The sequence below is a fragment of the Epinephelus lanceolatus genome, chromosome 12, assembly GCF_041903045.1.
Source record: "Epinephelus lanceolatus isolate andai-2023 chromosome 12, ASM4190304v1, whole genome shotgun sequence".
NCBI lineage: Eukaryota > Metazoa > Chordata > Actinopteri > Perciformes > Serranidae > Epinephelus > Epinephelus lanceolatus.
Window position 1 is genome coordinate 5,564,478 of NC_135745.1, and position 16,705 is coordinate 5,581,182.

Consider the following 16,705-nt stretch of genomic DNA (forward strand, 5'->3'; position numbering starts at 1 on the left):
TAAATTAACCAACACATCAAGCAAGGGCAGTAATAGTCTCTGACCAACATTAACTCTGTTTACACACATACATTGATCACACCCTCGTTTTTACACAACAAATGTAGCTAAACCCACCATCTGGTGGTAGTAATTTGTGCATGCCGAGATTCCCCACATAGACGTCCCCCTAATGATTCGATACATTAACGTGACGTAGAATTGCATCTTAGAGAACATAACACGCGTTAAAAGATAATGAAGATGGCGGTGCATGTAAATGCAGTGGCTTGATACTCTATGCTAGTGCTAGCTACTAGCTAGTACTGCTAGTGCTAAGTACCGAACAGAATTTCATTGTACAATTACAATGACAATAAAGTTGTCTAATTCTAATAATTAAAAGACTCATTCCCTTACTGCTCTTTCTCTTAGTCGCATGTATTGTTGGTAGTCTTCTCTGTCATCTTTTCAGTCGTCTTCTTCTTCTTCTTTGGCGAATATTACACAGACCAACTTCCACTGTGACTTCCGGTAGGGATTGGATGTAAAATGGCAGCGCCTTTCCGGTGTGGAATAATAATATACACAAAGAAGACCAACTTCTGGTATGGACTGTGGACATCCCTCCCATCCCTCGTCCGCCATCTTGTCTGCAGCTGGGTCCCTCTCGCCCTGAGACTGGGAGGTTGTGGGTTCAATCCCAAGCCGGGTCATACCACAGACTATAAAAAATGGGACCATTGCCTCCCTGCTTGGCATTCAGCATCAGGGGTTGGAATTGGGGGGTTAGATCACCACAAGATTCCCAAGCGCGGCACCACTGCTGCTCACCACTCCCTCAGGGGATGGGTCAAATGCAGAGAACAAATTTCACACACTCAGGTGTGTGACAATCAGTGGGATTTTAACTTTAACTTTGTTATTCACGATAAAAGTTATTCACAATAAAAGCTTCCTGTTTGTCAGCAGAAAGACTTTAATATTAAAGAGAAGCAGCCAGGTAACTTCTACTTTCAACTAAATAATAATAGACAAATAATACAATAGAATACATCAAGACTAAACCACAAGCCACTGAACTCAGTTATTGGCAACAGCTCGGTTATCAAACCACATTAATCACATTCTATCAAATCCTGCACCATACTTAATGACAGTTTGCAGGAGTGTTTTGAAGGACTGATAGTCTTTGATGTGGGCTACTGGGAATGTTATGGTGTCAGTGCAAGCACTGACAGTTGGATAACAAACACTGTGATTTGGCATGTCATTCATACAGCAGTGATCAAAGTTCACAGTGATTTGGAATTTTTGCCGCTCTGCCAAAAGCAGATGCCTGTGGGCTTGACTAGTCATCCACTGCATGACGGAGGGTACAGTCAGGGTGTCTTCTGTGACATTATCTGGTTGTGCATCTTGAAAAGAAATAAAAAAGGTTAAGTCATAAACCTGTTAGGTCATTTTATATGCAAAAAATGCATATGGTGTAATGCTCAGACAGTGCTTTTCGGCAGCATACTGCATGTGTATGTGCTTGCTTTTGCTGGGTCAGCTTGTTGTTTTTTGTAAACAGAAGGCCTGGAGGCAAATTAGTGTGGTACTTGAGATTTGTATTTATTTTAAACTGTACTATTAGTTTACTATTAGTAAAAAGGTACAGATCTGTGGGTTAACTTCTTAGCCAAATAACAGTTAGGCTAAGAACAGGTTATGTGGTGGTTGACTCGCAACAACAACAAAAATCACAGCCTTGTTTTTACGACTGTTCAACAGAAAGGCAATCTGTCTGATCAGGGCCTAAAGACAGTAATCTGCTGTATATTTAGAGGGGAAATCTTAAAATGCAATCACAAATCATTACTTTAAATGAATGGTTGCATATACCTTCAAGTTCCAGAAAAAAATCCTGGAAGTACTCCAAGATTTTAGATTCCTTCACTTGCTTACTTGAGCTACTTGAACTCAACTTCGGGGCCAGACGGGACAAGATGTAATGTGAGTCCATCTAGATTTCAAACAAAATGATAATCTGAGATTCCTCAAAACTTACCAGGTTAAGAAGCAAGAGGTAAGGTAAGGAAATGCCATGTAGTACAACTTGTAAATACTCAAAGCAAAACAACAGCATACCAAGTCATTGTCTGCAATGATGAAAAGGCTGCGACACACTTCTGGCTTGGTCTGTATCACTTTGATAAGGTCATACACTTTCAGGCCCTCCTGTAGTTGTTGGAGCATGGGCATGCGTTTTGTCATCACATGAAGTCGAATTGCCCTGAATACAGAGAAATAAACTTCAAGAAAAGAAGAATCATCTCCAGGACAATAGGGCTGTCAAAATCACCATGAAATTGAGTTTGAATATTTTCGAATTGATTTAGTAGAGTTCGAATAATATTGGAATTATATATATATATATACACATATATATATAATGTGTGTACATTATATATATATATATATATATATATATATATATTGCATGCAGCATGGTGCTGGTCCTCCCTGTGCTATGCTTACTGCAAAAATTTCCCCTGCAGCCCTAAACATACAGATGGTTTAAACAACATAAGCACAAGGGGAAGTCTAAATTCTGTTTCACAATTGGAACTATATAAAATAAGCACCTGAATAGCTCATCGTCCAGGTCATTTAGGGAGTATTTGGGCATCTTTCCCTTTTCACCGTCACCTTCAAAAAGCCTTTTTTCTATCCCAGCCAACATTGCTACAATCCAAAACAAAACAAGTCAAATCTTGGAATCTGTCAAAAAAATATGCAATAAAATATTCAATAAAGCTAATACATGAAGAGCTACTCACCAGACAGAAACTCCTTTTTTAGGGCCCCTGTATCAATCCCTGGCTCTTCCAGGAATGTAACCCTCAAGGGATTCATTGAACTGCCATTTTTTTATCGCTTCCACAACTTCAGACCTCTTTCCACCATGTTCTCTCTGGATACACAGATCTGAAAGCTGGAGTCCACCTGCGATCTTACCCACATGATGACATCCTCCTCACTGTCAAAAATATCAAATCCGGACATAAGCCTGACATTGGGACCTATTTTTTAAGTACATACAATACAGTACAACAATAAACATACAACAGTTACCATGAGATAAGATCCTTATCAGTATCAATATTGTTTCTTTGACAGGTTCTGTCCTCACTACTATAACAATAAAGGCAATAATTATTGATCTTCACAGATAATAATATCACAGATAATATGCTGTCAGAATTAGTGTACAAACTAGACATCCGGCCTTCCAAGTCTCCAAAAATAATAAATGCAATATATAGGGATGCACGATAACTTTTCTTTTAAACCGATAACCGATAACTTTCAGCTCCTAAAGGCCGATACCGATAACACACACGCATACAGTGTGTATATATATATATATATATATATACACATACACACATATATATACATACATACATACCTAAGATCATGACATCAATACTATGAACAAAACCAAAACAGTTTTGACCCTTTCTCAAACATCATCTCAAACATTTTCGAAAAGATATCAAACAAAAAAACTACTTGATATCTCAAATGAACATCAATTTAAATAAGGTGCATTACTTACTGATATAAAAATAAAGGCCCCTTGAACTGATGCAAATATATGCATCGGGATTTACAAACTGAAAAAGTTCATTCCAGAAGTTCAAAAAAATAAATATATATAGAAAATGATTGCACTGAACAAGTTAGACTTGTCTATGTAAACAAAGTGAAAAAGTGCATTCCATAGTAACAAAAAAATAAGTTTAAAGAATTTTGGTTTGTGGTTCCATTCAAATGAATACCTTTTCACTAAGGTAAATGAGGTTCAGTTGTTCTTTTATCTCAGAAAAAAAAAGAGAGAGAGAGAGAGAGAGAGAGAGAGAGAGCGCGTCTGTGTGTGTGTGTGTGTGAGTGTTGTCATGGTACCAAAATTGGGACCCACGGTACAATACCAGTGACAGTATCACGGTTCTGAGTAGTATCACGATACCACAGCAAAAAATAGGCAGATGTGCCTTTTGTCATTTAGAAAAAGATAAATCACTTTTCTATAATACATCAATGATATTTCAATGGAATAAATTACTTATTGACTTATTCATACTTCAAAAACAGCATCAATAAGTGATTATCATAGGGAAATCAAAATAAAATAAATTAATAAAATAAAAATCAACCAGCCACCCTCCTCCCCTGACAAGTAAAGAGCAGTCCCTTCATAAGTAAAGAACAGTCCCTTAAGTGCGCTGAGGTTTGCGGACCGTTACCTGCCACAGAGAGAGAAATGTGAACGGCTAGTTTCTCCTCTGACACGTCACATACCTGTGTGCCGCCACGGCTTGGCTGTTCAGGTACTTCTGGGCAGTCATGACGGCAACAAGAGGACATTATTGGACCTGGAGCCGGATTTATCCTTCGCCGGTAAGCCGTTATCTTGCGCCGCGGAGCACTATGGCCGCCGTATTTGACAGGAATACATTCCTGTCTGTGTCTGTGACCCCCATTCAACCCACAACCGGCAGGATTCGCTGTTATTGGACAGCGCGTGCCGTTATTGGACAGTGTGCGCCGTTGGACGGCGCATGGACACTCACCCTCTTGCGACTGGACTTTGAACTTATCCCACAGTAGTGGTACCATGAGGTACTGTAGTACTACAGTACTCCAACATTATGGTATCATATGTACTGTGGAGTTTTAGTGCTGCGGTCTACCGTTGGTACCAGTATACTGTGCAACACTAGTGTGAGAGAGAGTGTGCACGTGTGTGTGTGTGTGTGTGTGTGTGTGTGTGAGACAGAGAGTGTGCGCGTCTGTGTGAAATTATGACCGAGTTAACGAGTTCTTTTCCGACATGAGGGGGTATTCTTGAATTTTCCCAGTCATAAAGAGTTTTTCTGATTATGCCGACGTCACTTGAACGCGGCATTCACTGCAGGCCATTCAGGTCTCATAGTGGGAGTGGGGCACTGCCGTGCTGACAAAATTATATTTGTTATCGGGGCTATTCATCATGATATCGGACTTATCAGAATGACATTATAATTTCCTGTTATCGGCCCGATAGTTATCGTGCACCCCTAACAATATATCTACATGACACATTTGAATTGATAGACTTGTCTACAGAGTAGAAAAAAATTGTCAGACCAGACAAAAACAATTACCTTTGTCCACAACAACTTGCATGTGCTTCTATGTCTGAGACATGCTGCAAATTGGGCATTGGACCTCATCTTCTACATGGAGGTAAATGAATTAACAACTTGTGCAAAAGCTACAGGAAAACTCTGCATCAGAGATACAAGGAGTAAAAAGTACTGTACCTGTTGAGGGCACTGGTCTTCAATGGACAATGTGGCAGATCTCAAAACAGGTCCAGATGTAATTTGCTCAACAAAGACCAAATCTTCATCCTAGATGTAAAACAAAACAAGTGCAATAGCAGCTCTTTTAGTATTATGTCAGAACTAGTGTGAAAAACTTTCTACAGCAACTTTCAGCAGACTACAGTACTACAGCTATTCAGTCTATTCAGCACACTTAGTATTTGTTAACATATAAGCCATAATTGACCTATGGCTAAGCCACGCCCCCCTCCACTCACTCGGACAACATATCAACATTCAGTGACCAGCGCTATGGCAGGTGTCACAGTACACGGCATTTCGCAGGAGGCAATTGATGATTTTTGGGGACATAACGATCAGATGTCATTGAGAAGCAACCAAAAGGGCCTAAACTACGCATTCAAGGGATATATTAATCATTTTATTGTTGAGAAGGTCGATGAAAAGCTTAAGTTACAAGCCAAAATTTACAGGTCACAGTGTACGCTTGTGAACCACATCTCGCTGCCATTGCCATCAAAGACAAGAAGTTAAAGTGCCACTGAAGTTAAGGTTTTTGGCTCAGAATATGAGAAAAGGATAACGGCCTTTTGACCATCTTTACCAAGAGTGTCTCTCCGTTAGTTTAGTGCTACAGTATTTACACTAAATCATTCAGCATAATGTTTGCCAATCTTTGTTATCTCTGCGATTACAGATAAATTAATGAAGCTAAGCTCCAGAAGTTAATGTTAGTTTAACTAGAGCCCTTTGGACAACAGCTAACAATGATGTACGATCACCAAAGTACAAAACTAGAACAAAACAGGCTAATGAACTCCCAGCAAACAAGGTGACATGATGAACAACGCAGCTAGGAGCTAACGTTAGGCTAACTTTAACTAACGTTAGCTAGACATGTTAAAGATAACTTTATATTTCTTTCCAGCAAAGTGACAATATGTTGCCTCAAACACAATGTTGACTTACCTTAAAACAGATGTAGACATCATTGTTAATCTTATTCACGTTGAGTTGATGTTGTGGTCTAACGTTACCACACAACTTTATCCAAAGGAGACACTTTTCTCGGTTGAGATGTGGTTTAAAGTGTAAAAAGTACACCCCGTCGCCCAGCCTCTCAGGATACCTTGTGTTGGAGTTGCATGTACCCCATGCACAGCATTTGACTATTTTTAAACTTCAAATCTCCGAAAAAGCTCATAAAACTGAACGAAACTGACTTTCTGTAACGCATTTCAATGAACGTCCAGGCAGAGAATGTCCGAGTGTATGGGAAGGGCTATACGCACTGTGACTGGCTCATTGCGTTTGAGGGCGGGGCTTAGCCATAGGTCAATTGGTTGACAGCTCAGAGATGACATTCAAACAGTCAATATAGCATGTTCTTAAAATTACAACATGTACTAACTTTGATAATTACTAACACAAAACTGTAAGATATGTCTGTCTTTCTAACCTGTGTTTAACCTGGGCTAGACTGGACACAGTTGTCTAATGTATTTAATGCTAGTGATCCAGATACCGCACACAATAGTTTATCAATGAATTACTAGATTCAATCTGTAAAACCATCCCAGAGAAGACTGTTACACGGAAAAATAATGAATGACACCCGTGGCTCATAAAAGGGATACTAAACTCTATAAAACATAAAAATAAAATGTATAAGCGCTATTTAAAAAATCCCAGTGATAACAACACAAAGAAATATCAATTATATAGAAATAAACTCACTCACATAATAAGAAAAAGCAAATGCAATTATTACACTGAACATTTAAGTGTTGCCCAGGACCAGGACCAGAACCAGGACCTGGACAGTGTTAAATAAAGTCCTCAACAAGGAGCAGAGGTCTCTGGTGCTCCCAGATTCTGTAAACAGCAATCAATCCCAACTCGCTGATAGCTTTAATAATTACTTTGCCTCCATTGGCCAAGATCTTGTCAGTAAAATCAGGTACCCCCAGGCAGATTCCTATAGGAATTACAAAAACATGAATAATTCTCATACAGCAGGGGCTGACGGGATATGCAGTAAAATCTTGATATCTATAAAAAAACTTCATTGTAAATTTGTCTTTACTTCATGGTGTTGTACCAAAAATATCCAAAATGCCAGAATCATTCCTATTTACAAAACTGGTGACAAAAATTATATCAGTAATTACCGTCCAATCTCTGTTTTACCAACTTATCTAAAGTACTGGAAAGAGTCGTGTATAATAGACTAAGTGATTATTTGGATAAGCTGGATATTCTCTCTAGTTCTCAGTATAGCTTCAGGAAAAAAAGAGTTCAACATGCATGGCTATTTTAGATCTCATTGTGGTGTTGGTATCTTTTTAGATCTCTCAAAGGCATTTGACACAGTTGATTTTGATATTTTACTGGGGAAATTGAACCATTATGGCATTAGAGGAATGGTGCGTACGTAGCTGGTTTAGAAGCTACCTTTCTAGTAGGCAACAATTTGTAAATATAAATAACCAAAAATCGCAAAATATGGATATCAAATATGGGGTCTCCCAGGGCTCAATTTTAGGGCCATTACTCTTCATCATTTATATTAATGATTTCGTAAATTCCTCTAAAATCCTACACAAAGTTATTTTTGCTGATGATACCAATTTATTTTTATCACAAACAAATACATTTGAATTACGGGAATTACTCAACACTGAATTACAGAAAATAGATATTTGGTTCAAATGTAATAAGTTATCTCTCAACATCAGCAAGACTAATTACATTGTCTTTAAATCCAATAAAAAGCCATCTGATATGGATCACATACAACTCAAAATAAATGATAAGGAGTTAACTTGAGTAGTCTCAACGTGGTTCCTTGGGGTCCTCATAGATGAGTCCTAAAGTTTTAAACTGCATATAGAACATTTAATTTCCAAATTATCTAAATACGTTGGTCTTTTTCTTAAAATAAGGTATCACCTTCCTTTATCAGCACTTCTTTCTCTGTACAAAACTCTGTTTGAACCATATATCAACTACTGTAATGTCATATGGAGCAATACCTTCCCCAGTTATTTAAAAAAAATTAGAAAGTCTTCAAAAAAGATAATTCGAGCTGTGTCTTGGTCTGAATATAATGCCCCCACAAGCCCTCTCTTCCATCACTTTGGTCTCCTCCGGCTCACAGAGATAAATGTGTATCAAAATGCATGTATGATGTTCCAGATAATCCATAAAACAAATTTAAGGCTATCTGAGCTTGTCCCAGTCTGCAGTCCTGGTCATGCTTATGACACCAGGAAAAAACATCTCATCACTGGGAAGAAGAGAAGACTTAAAAGTACTAGCTTGTGCATTGCTTGCAGGGATCCGCTGCTCTGGAACAAGCTCGATGAGAGCTCGAAAGTGTTGAAATCCATCTCCACATTTAAGAAAATGCTAAAAATCAAACTAATAAGTTCATATATTTAACTATTTTGTTATGTCCTAAAATCATGTGCTCTGAGAATATTGATACACAAATTTATAGTTGTACTTAACCATACAACCTAAATCAAAACTCGAAATAACTGCTTAGGTTAAAAAAAGTAAAACTACATGACAGTTCCATCATTGTACTGCCATCATGGCAAAGCCAGAGTAATGTAATGTATTTTAGCTGAAAAATCCCATAACAGTTAAAACATTAATGGTTAAATTGCAGGTGTAGGAACAATAAGTGAATGTAGAAACAGTAAAAGTAAGAATATAACTAGAAAAGCACTCGGAGAGCGCAGACCTCCGCCAAGCAGCTCGCATTTCCTGCCATTTTATTATTTCATCCACTTCGCTTCAACCGATCACCACCAGAATTTTATCAGATTTTATCTGTTCAGAACTTTTCAAATTATTTTGCAGACAAACAAACAGACAAACAAACAGACAAACACCAGCGAAAACATAGCTTCCTTGGCAGAGGTAAAAATACAAAATTTAAAAATGTGATTATAATCTGTATAGATGAAGATCATTATTAATATAAATATGGAACATAGTAACATTGTATGGAACAAAAATTGTGTACAGTGTAATGTCTACAGTAGAAACAATGTATAAACGTATAAAAATGTACAGTGTTAAAAGCCTAACTTGGTCATGTTCTCACTTACATTAGAAGAGGCTTATCCTGATAAACTACATGTAATGTGAAAATGTGCATTTACATGACAAATTTAAGTGGCCCATTTACATGGCTACAAACCTGTCTACCTATGGCAAGCCGTTTTAACATTTAATCGCTAAGTTTGAGTATCCAGAATTACCATAATAGATATCAACAACACCATTTTGACTAGTCATAATGTCGTTGTGTCTAGTATGAATTTTAATTGAAGATATCTATAACGTCATTCTGACTAGTCAAAACTACAGTTACAGATATCTGTAATTAGATTTTGACTAGTCAAAACTCTAATTTAAGACATCTGTAATTCAGTTTTGACTAGCAAGATTCAAACTGCTTTTGCCATTCATGTGTATGGGGTTTCTCATTATAGATATCTCCAATGTAGTTGCGGATATCTGCAATTCTTATTGCAGATATCTGCAACTGAATTGGAGATATCTCTAATTCCAGTTTGAAATATCTACAATTTAATTTTGACTAGTCATAATTCAAGTTCAAGATATCTACAACTTCATTCTGACTATCTGAAACTTAATTCAAGATATCTAGAAAGGACCATGTAGATATCTTCAATTGATTATAATTAAAGATATCTTGAACTTGAATTATGACTAGTCAAAATTAACAACTAGGTTGTCATTGCTGTTGGTTTTCCATTCTGGCATTACAAGAAAAAAGGAGGTATTACTTTGACAGTATCGATATCACGTTGCATAACAATAAAAGGTAGTCATAGTCAATAAAAAGAACAATAAATGAAGAACACTGTAGTGATTACAAAAAAATCTGCAGAGCCCTTCCACAATATTACAGACACATATAAATGTGAGTTTGGCATGTACCACTATATTCTACTCTCTAGAAGTTTAGCATGCATGTTTTTTTGCTAACGGCTAACTGCCTCTGTGGCTGTATACAGGCTGTATAAAAGGACAGAGCCTCGGCCAATGTTTCCCCTTAATTAACGAGACTATGGCAGCCCGCCACAGTTACATCATTTCATATGGGAAACATTTCAATTAAAAAAAGTGACAGATCAACTTATCTCCCGGTAGCTCAAAAAGCATTCTCCCGAGTGTCGAGCATTTCAAGTGGGAAAGAGGGGATTGTGGGTGTAGCCCCGCTCTGGACCCACGTCAAACCCACCAATGAAAACTCCTCTCTCATCCATCAGCGTAGGCCCCGCCCATTAAGTGCAATTGAACTTGCAAGTTAAACTTTAATTCGCAAGCAAAGAGGACTGATTTATAAGCAAAATGATCATACATTTTTACTTAGAAACTTGATTTCTGATTGCAGTTCAAGAAATATGCTCTCAAAACAAGTTTTATATGATTGCAACAAAAAGACACAAAAATACCTCCATACAGGATTAGCTGCAGTGTGCAACAACAACCAGCAGGTGGCACTTGTGAGCAGTTGAGATGCAGCGTCTGTCTGTCTCTCATCATGATCGGCAAGCAGATGCGACTAGGGAACAGAGAAACCCTGTGAAACTGTTTGAGAATTAGCAGTACAGTATACTAACTCATTACACAGACTTAATTTCATAAAGGACATTTATATTACGATATTTAAATTTAAATGTTAATTAAAGGGCCAGTGTGTAAAATGGGTTGAAAACCGTTGGAAACAGTGACATCAGTGGTCAAACTCTAGATTGCAGGGCTCACTCGCTCACCCCTCCTGTCGGGTAAATGACGGTGGCCTCGTAGAGACAAAAAGCCTTGCACACGAGTTTTTCAGGAGTAGGTCTATCTAGCGACGAGGTGAATGTTTATTTCGAAATCTAAACCATGTTACGATATTGTAATGAATCCCTCACGAGCAGGAGACCAGAGGAGCGTTCGGGAAAAAGGCCCGTTTATTTGAGCACTCCTGAAACTCCGGTAACACTCCACTCCGTCCCAGACTTTGACTCTTCTGGCATAACAGACACACTTAATAACTTTACATTTATACTCGTTTACGATACTGAGTGGGGACCCCCCTCCCCTCTCTGCTCCGCCAATCTCCAGCCCGCACACTGACTGACAGCGTAGCCGGTCAACAGTGCTCAGCTGTTTATTTAGCCTAGCAATATCTCCAGACTATAGTAGCTGCAATGGACGACTTTGAACGCGATTTTGAAGAGTTTCTTGTAGCGGACACAGACCCAGAGCCATACCTGTTTGAGCCGGAGCACACAGATGAGGAACTCCATGTGTTTGATGCTGAGCGGGTGAGAAGAGAGGCTGAATGCACAGAATGGGATTCGGTGCTACTGTATATAGCAAGGTCCTTGCTATATATATATATATATATATATATATATATATATAAAAGCATAATTATAAGGCTACAAAAACCAAACAAATTTTATTTTATAGCGATCATACACTTGTATAAACATATTAATGGGTAGAATATTCAGATTCAGATTCAGATTGACAATAAACCATGCCAAATATTACACACTGGCCCTTTAATGTTCTGTGTTCTTCCAGGTTTATACAGTGAAATTGTTTGGAGTAAAGCAGCGTCCTCCTGATAAATCCTGAGCTCTATCAGAGCTGTCTAAATAAATACTTTAGAAGCTAAAATTTTATTTCCATGTTTCATATATTGAGGTCTAAACTGAGTTGACGGATGGTTGGTTTAAATATCATAATATAAATGTCCTTTATGAAATTAAGTCTGTGTAACAAGTTAGTATACAGACTTAATTTCATAAAGGACATTAAGTCTGTGTAACAAGTTAGTATACTGTACAGAAAATATAACAGTACTGCTAATTCTCAAACAGTTTCACAGGGTTTCTCTGTTCCCTCGTCACATCTGCTTGCCGAGCATGATGAGAGACAGACGCTGCGTCTCAACTGCTCACAGGTGCCACCTGCTGGTTGTTGTTGCGCAGTGCAGCTACTCCTGGATCAATTATTTCACCCCCGTCACTGTGGCCGTGGCATTGAAATGAGTAACATCTGTATGTGAAATGGTTAACAACAATTTGGGAACTTCTGCTTGTCACTTATGTGACTGTTTGGGAAGGACGACAGAGGCTATTTCCACATATGTAATTAATTAGGCTATTAATTCACACTACGCAACTAAATAATATATCAAACATTTTTTGGATAAAATATATTTCATATGCATAGCATATGTAGGCCTGTTTATTTTATTAGATCCTGTGCTTGCATAATGTTAGGTGTTACATTTTTAATAGAATGGCCATTCTATCCACTTGGATTTTATTTTGACGTTTTTACACTTCACTTCCGCTTCCTGTCTGTCCACCGCACTACTGTCTGTCCCAAATGAGAAATGAAAAAAGGAATTTCGTTTTTCGTTTAAAATGAAAAAAAGGAAAAAACCATGTGACTTCCGTTTTTGGTTTCAAACGCAAAAATGAATTGGCTGAATGTCCGCAGATCTGTTCAATATTCAATCCAAAAAGGAATAGTGATAAAACGAATCGGCAAAAAAAAAAACGGGCTAGGTTTGATTGGTTTTTCGTTATTTGATTCTGACACCAAAAGCGATTTTCCGTTTTTTGTTTTGAATCAAATAACAGATTTACCATTTTTTTGGTTTTTGAATTACAAATGAATTACGAATTATCCGATGATACCTGGACCGCTGAGACTGTTTAATTGTTTTTTGCTTATTCTGAACTTCACATGCACTTTTAAGAGTCATGCCTCTGACGAATGCAAAGTTAGTCAGTGTAATCAGCCATGGCCACTAACAACAACTTTTGGAACGAACTACCTTTTTCTCCTGGCTCAGGTCATGTTATGCCACAGTACTGGAAAGGAGATTTTCCTCATGTATTCATGGGAGATGGAAAAGACGACTTTTCAAGATGGTGCAGATGTTTCAAAATAGCTGTGGAGGCTACTCCACATTATGATGAGGACAGTTTGGCTGAACTGCTGCCTACACGCCTGGGTGGTGCTGCTTTTAGTTACTGGGATAGCCTGCCTGATGCAACAAAGTCTGACTATGCTGCGATGAAAGAAAAACTGAAAGGTGTTTTTGGACAGACCTCTTTTCTATCTACATTTCAAAGTTATGTCAATGCACGCACTCGCCTGCCTGGCGAGGCCCTCCCAGTATTTGCTGCCGAAATAAGCCGACTAGTGGAGGAAGCTTTTCCCACATATGAACAAAATGCTAAAGATGGAGAAAAATTCAGACTCTTCATTGCCGGAATTGAGCCATATCTTCAGCTGCGTTGTCATGAACATGGTGTGACAACACTGGATGCTGCTCTTAAGTTTGCACTGCAGATTGAGACTGCTCATCATGCTAGTCAGGTGTTTTCATCTCCAAACGGTCTGCAAAGATTTTCTCAAGTGCCTGTCTCATCTGCTGTCCCTCACTTGGCTCCCACACACCTTCCTACATTTACTACTCCTCTTGGTGTTCACTCTGCCACCTCAGACAATCTCAGGGAAATGCAGAGAACACTGGAGACACTTTCTGAAAGGGTTGAGTAGTTACAGTTGGAAGTGCAACACCAGTGACGAGACAAACAGCGTGGCTCATCACATTACAGTGGAGCCCCTCTGTGGATGGGAGACAAGGCCGCGACCATGGCTATTCCTCACACAGACTCTATTGAGACTCCTCCCATAATTCCATAATGGAATTACATAATTCCATGTCCTCTCACCGCGGATGCTGTGATTTGATGGCCCGGTACTCATTGTACTCAATAATAATAATAATAATAATAATAATAATAATAATAATAATAATGATAATAATAAGTTACTGTGGACCTATGTGCCATGCTTTTTAATAAAATTACCAGAGGAGTCCGCTGAAAAACAGGTAATGTCAGTCTGAATTACTCACGTACATCCCCGGTGAAAATCGCTGACATGCATGGGAAATACGGCTTCTACAGGCTTGCCATAGCTTACTGTCAGGACTCAGAGACCAGAATTCGGGATGGCGGACTGTCGGAATGGCGATATTTTGGAGTGGCCCGTTTGGTTGGTATTGGGATAACTGGGGCTTTACTGGTATAATGCAATAGCACCACCCAGCGGTGAAACCCGTGTACACGTTTACACAAAAAAAAAATTACCCGCACTAAACACTTAGAGATTTTTGTACACAAACTCATCCCTAGAAAATAAATTTGAAGAAATGTGCGTTTTGTAAATCTGCCGTCAAGTATATGGGACACATTGTTTCTCGTGATGGACTTGCACTGGACCTGGTCAACAGCCATATGTGAGTGGCCAGTCCCAAGATCACCCACTGATGTATGAGCATTTCTGGGATTGTGCTCTTACAGACGCTTTGTGCACAAGTATGCATTTATTGCTCATCCTCTTCAGACGAATCGAATCTCGAATGGACTGAAGAATGCTCCACTGCATTTCAGACACTGAAAGATGCACTCACCTCCCCTCCAATAATGGCATTTCCAAACTTTCATCAGCCATTCATTCTCAGTACAGATGCATCTAATTATGCAGTTGGTGCAGTGCTCTCTCAGCTCCAAAACGGGAAAGAAAGGGTCATAGCATATGCAAGTCATGTTCTAACCTGCACAGAGAAGAAGTGGTCAACATATGACAAAGAACTCTGGGCCATTGTCTGGTCTGTGAGACACTTCAGACACTACTTGAATTGTAATCCATTTACAATCATCACTGATCATCGTCCACTTCTCGGTCTACATAAACTGGATGTTACGCATGAGCCCACAGGACGACTTGGTCATTGGGCTTTGGAGTTAGATCCGCATCAGTGGACAGTAATACACAAGTAGGCAAAGAAAATGCTGATGCTATGTCACAGATTCCCCTCCCTTAACAGGACCCAGTGTTTCTGGAAGACACAAAGCCTCCTTCCCAGGTCAACCACTCCTCTCCTGTTAAACTGGAAGCGTTGTCTCCAGTTCCAGAGTTACATGATCTGCCAGTTCAGCCCTCTTCAGATGCCATCACATCGGCACAGGTTTGCTGTTCAGAAAAAGATACTGCTGTTGTTCAAACCACTGACACAGGTGTGGAATTGACACGTAATAGACATTTAAAAGGGACAATGCAAAGAAAACTTTGGTGGCAATTCCCTAAATCTTTACTGTGTAATGATTTAATCTGTCGAAAGGCTCACACTGATCCAGGAAAGCCAGTTGTGTATCAAGCAGAGATGGGACCAAGTCACACATGTGCAAGTCTCAAGTAAGTCTCAAGTCTTAACCTTCAAGTCTCAAGTAAGTCCCAAGTAATTTTTTCTTGGGCAAGTCAAGTCAAGTCGAGTCCTGTAATAGGTCAAGTCAAGTCCAAGTCAAGTCACCTTATTATTGTAATTTTACCTGCAGAATCTGATCTTAATAAAGTGAAAAGACAAGATATAAGTAACTGTCAGTAAACATTGACTTTATCGCTGCAATGTTTACTTTGCAGGGACGACCCCCATGCGTGCGTGCACACACATACACACACACATACACACACTAACCAAGGCAGCGGCCAAAATCACCCATTTAGCTCATTTAACCCTGTGTTGCTTGTTCATAAAACGTACAGCCGGTCTTGTGATGAACCGGTCGGAATGTTTGCTCACGTTTTCTGGGGTTAATGTTAGCAAATAAACAAGTTCCACCAAAGCAACCCACCCCCGTATCGTATCAGGCTAACGTTAGCTAACTACCTACTAACCAGATAATATTAGCTAATTGACAAGCACTTACTGGGCAGAATGGCTCTTCAAATGACGAACAAAGTTTGAAGTTGTCGCCTGGCTGTCCGAGATGTTTATGCCGCATGTCTTGCACTGTGCTGTTCGTCTTTTGCCGTAATAATGGTAATTCCGAAAGCCGAAGACGATGACTCTCGGTACGCCTCCCGCTGACATGTTGATGCCTATCTGATATAAGAGGGTGTGTTTCTCCAATAAACACGTAAGGTACGTAGAGAGGGCATGACTGATTGACAGGGTAGTGATCCAATCATGGCAACGCTATTCCCAGCCTGCGCTCCTACCGGGTAGTCAACATTATTTTTTAAATTAATTTATTAATTTTATATTCTAACCGAAAACATGATGTGAATAACACTCAAGTCATTCCAGTCATCGTGTCTCAAGTCAAGTCCCGAGTCTTTAACTTCCAAGTCCGAGTCAAGTCTGAAGTCTTTTATTTTTTGTCAAGTCAAGTCACAAGTCATCAAAACAGCGACTCGAGTCGACTCGAGTCCAAGTC

The 16,705-nt window shown here is 39.1% G+C and overlaps 1 long non-coding RNA gene across 1 annotated transcript; it reads right to left on the reverse strand.

Annotated features, from left to right (window-relative positions):
* Window positions 1-1,695: 1,695 nt before the first annotated feature.
* On the reverse strand, window positions 1,696-16,351 carry LOC144464985 (uncharacterized). The gene is made up of 6 exons (XR_013492391.1): window positions 16,196-16,351; window positions 5,334-5,423; window positions 2,805-3,004; window positions 2,610-2,709; window positions 2,113-2,257; window positions 1,696-1,987 (listed from the first exon to the last, which is right to left on the reverse strand). It is a non-coding gene; the product is annotated as an uncharacterized LOC144464985 (long non-coding RNA).
* Window positions 16,352-16,705: the final 354 nt, after the last annotated feature.